The sequence below is a fragment of the Solanum stenotomum genome, chromosome 2 (assembly GCF_019186545.1).
Source record: "Solanum stenotomum isolate F172 chromosome 2, ASM1918654v1, whole genome shotgun sequence".
NCBI lineage: Eukaryota > Viridiplantae > Streptophyta > Magnoliopsida > Solanales > Solanaceae > Solanum > Solanum stenotomum.
In genome coordinates, this window is record NC_064283.1 from 42,107,117 (window position 1) to 42,111,084 (window position 3,968).

General features: G+C 42.3%; 1 pseudogene; it reads right to left on the reverse strand.

The window, feature by feature from the left end:
- Positions 1-239: 239 nt before the first annotated feature.
- LOC125855994 (uncharacterized) lies at positions 240-3,713 on the reverse strand (annotated as a pseudogene).
- Positions 3,714-3,968: the final 255 nt, after the last annotated feature.

Consider the following 3,968-nt stretch of genomic DNA (forward strand, 5'->3'; position numbering starts at 1 on the left):
CAACAAGACATTTTGTTAACAAGACAACATCAAGCATGCTCATTACAACTCTCATGAATACAACATTACACAACATCTATGGGTGCAATTTCAATCATGAGAAACAAAATTCATAAAAATTCAACATACAACTTAAGCATGAATTTTCACAAAAATTATGCACATACAAGGAAATCATGTCATAATCATCAACACACATGATTTTTCATGTTATACCAAATTAAGAGATACTACTAACCTCAACTATGGCTAGGAGTAGGAGGGATAAAGATGAGGGTGCGGGACTTCATGTCGGCCTCGGCCTCCCATGTTGCACCCTCAACTAGGTGGTTTCTCCATAGGACTTTTACGGAGGCAACTTCTTTATTCCTCAACTTCTTAACTTGACAATCTAAGATTTCGATCGGAACCTCTTCGTAAGAAAGTTTCTTATCCACACCTAAACCTTCTAGAGGGAGGATGGACACCGGTTTACCTATACACTTCTTTAACATAGAAATATTGAACACCGGGTTAACCGGGGCCAATTCATTAGGCAATTTCAACTCATAAGCGACCTTTCCGACACGCTTCAAGATGTCATAAGGCCCAACATACCGGGGGCTAAGTTACCCCTTCTTACCAAACCTCATCACCCCTTTCATGGGTGAGATCTTCAACTAGACCCAATCACCTACTTCAAATTCAAGATCTCTCTTTCTATTATCGGCATAAGACTTTTGCCGACTATGAGCCATTTTCAACCTATCTCTTATAAGTCAAACTTTCTCTGTGGCCTCATAGACAACCTCGTGACCAAGAAGAGCAAATTCACCCACTTCAAACCACCCAACCAGAGATCGACACCTTCTACCATAAAGTGCTTCAAAAGGTGCCATAGCAATACTTGAGTGATAGCTATTGTTGTAGGAAAATTCTATCAAAGGTAGGTGTTCATCGCAATTACCTTTGAAGTCAATGACACACGCTCTCAACATGTCCTCTAGGGTTTGGATGGTGTGTTCTGCTTGACCAACCGTTTGAGGGTGAAATGCGGTACTAAGCTTCACTTGAGTACCAAGCCCACTTTGGAAAGACCTCCAAAAATGGGAAGTAATTTGGGCACCTCTGTCCGAAATAATCGACAATGGGGCCCCATGCAACTTCACAATCTCTTTAATGTACAACTTAGCATAGTCTTCTGCCAAATAAGAAACCTTGACGGGAAGCAAATGGGCTGATTTAGTAAATCTATCCACAATGACCCAAATGGAGTCATGTTGCCTACGAGTTCGAGGCAAACCTACCACAAAGTCCATATTGACCTGTTCTCACTTCCAAGTGGGGATATCGATATCTTGAGTTAGACCTCTCGGTCCTTGGTGCTCGGCTTTGACTTGTTGGCAATTTGAGCACCTAGCCACAAATTTTGCTATGTCTATTTTCATCCCGTTCCACCAATAAATCTCACGTAAGTAGCGATACATCTTGGTGGCTCCTGGATGGATGGAGTATCGGGACCCATGGGCCTCCTCTAAGATTGTCTCTCTAAGGCCATCCACATCCGGCACACATAACCTCCCTTGGTGCCTAAGCACCCCATCTTCTCCTTGAGAGAAAGTTTCTATTGCTTTGTTGAGAACCGACTCTTTTAGTTCCATCAAAATAGGGTCAAGATGTTGCTTAGACTTCACGTCAACAACAACCGATGACTCGGAATTATGATGGACCATGACACCTCCTTTTGGGGAATCTTAAAGTCGAACACCCAACCGGGCTAGCCTATGTACATCATGGGCTAACTCCCTTTTTCCTTCTTCCACATGAGACACACTACCCATAGATACATGACTCAAAGCATGCGAAACTATATTTGCTTTCCCGGGGTGGTAAAATACACTCATATCATAATCTTTCAAGAGTTCCAACCGCCTACTTTGTCAGATATTCAATTCTTTTTGGGTAAAAACATATTGAAGGCTCTTGTGGTCGGTAAACGCATCCACATGTACCCCATATAGATAGTGTCTCCAAATCTTTAAGGCAAAGACTATGGCCACTAGCTCAAGGTCATGAGTTGGATAACTATTCTCATGTACCTTGAGTTGTCTCGAGGCATAAGCTATAACCTTACCATGCTGCATGAGGACACAACCCAAACCCACTCGGCAAGCGTCACAATATACTACAAACCCTTCGGTGCCCTCCGGTAAGGTCAGTACCGGAGCAGAGGTGAGCTTATCTTTTAACAATTGGAAGCTCCTTTCACAAGATTCCGACCATTCGAACATGGACTTATTTTGAGTTAAGGCCGTGGAGATGCAATAGATTAAAATCCCTCAACAAACCTCCGGTAGTAACCGGCCAAACCCAAAAATCTTCGGATGTCGGAAGGACTCAAAGGTCTAGACCAACTTTTGACCGCATCGGTTTTCTTTGGATCAACTTCTATACCCTCACTAGAAACAATGTGGCCAAGGAAAGCAACCGATCTTAGCCAAAACTCGCACTTGCTAAACTTAGCATAGAGTTGGTGATCTTTGAGGACTTGCAGTACTATCCTCAAATGATTCATGTGATCATCCTCACTTTTTGACTATATCAAGATGTCATCGATAAAGACAATAATAGATGAATCTAGAAAATTTCTAAACACACGATTCATAAGGTCCATGAAAGCCACCGGGGCATTTGTAAGACCAAAGGACATCACTAAGAACTCAAAATGACCGTATCTTGTTCGGAAGGCTATTTTTGGAACATCAACACCTCTCACCCTATGTTGGTGATAACCCGACCTCAAATCAATTTTTGAAAAGTAACTCGCTCCTTGAAGTTGATCAAACAAGTCATTAATCCTAGGGAGTGGATACTTGTTCTTAATGGTCACCTTATTTAATTGTTGGTAATCAATACACATACGAAGAGATCCATCCTTCTTCTTCACAAATAACACTGGTGCACCCCAAGGAGATATACTAGGTTGGATGAAACTCTTATCCAACAAATCCTTGAGTTGAGTTTTTAATTCCTTCAACTCCGCTGGGGGCATTCAGTAAGTCATCAGGAAAGACTTCCGGAAAATCCTTCACTACGGGGACCGACTCCAAAGGAGGAATCTCGGACTCAAGATCCTTGACCCTCACAATGTGATAAAGACAACCCTTAGAAATCAACTTATAAGCTTTTAGACATGAAATGATCCTTCCCCTAGGGACGGAATTTCGTCCCTTCCATTCTAAAATGGGTTCATTAGGAAATTGAAACTTCACAATTTGGGTTCTACAATCTATGGATGCAAAACAAGCATAAAGCCAATCCATCCCCAATATAACATGAAAGTCCAACATATCAAGTTCCACCAAATCAACCAAAGTGACTCTACTAGGCAATGATATGGGACAACCCCTATACACTCTTTTAGCAATTATGGAATCACCCACCGGGGTGGAAACCGAAAAGGGTTCATTTAAGACATCGGGAAGCATATCAAACTTCATAGCCACCAATGGGGTTACAAAAGACTAAGTGGCACTGGGATCCAACAATGCATAAGAATTAATTGTAAATACTTGTAACATACCGGTCACAACATCTGGAGAGCTCTCTTGGTCACCTCGGGATTGGAGAGCGTAGAAGCGATTCTTCTTCGGAGCATCGGGATTTGGGCCACTCGCTTGTGTTTGAGAATTATCCCTTACTTGAGCCGATAGCATAGGGCAGTCCCTCCTCATGTGGCCGGTCTTACCACAACCATAGTAATTTCCCGTGCCAACTAGGCACTTACCTTCATGTTTTCGGCCACACTTTGTACAACTAGGCTTCTAAACATAAGGACCACCACCTTTTGTTTCTTGAGGCTTGGGGTAAACACTTTACCTTTGTTGACCCTTGGAGTGTTAGGAGGACCTTGGTTAGAAAACCTCTTTTTGAACTTTGGTTTATCTTGGATTTCAAACCTAACCTTAGAAGAATTTCCATCATCGGCC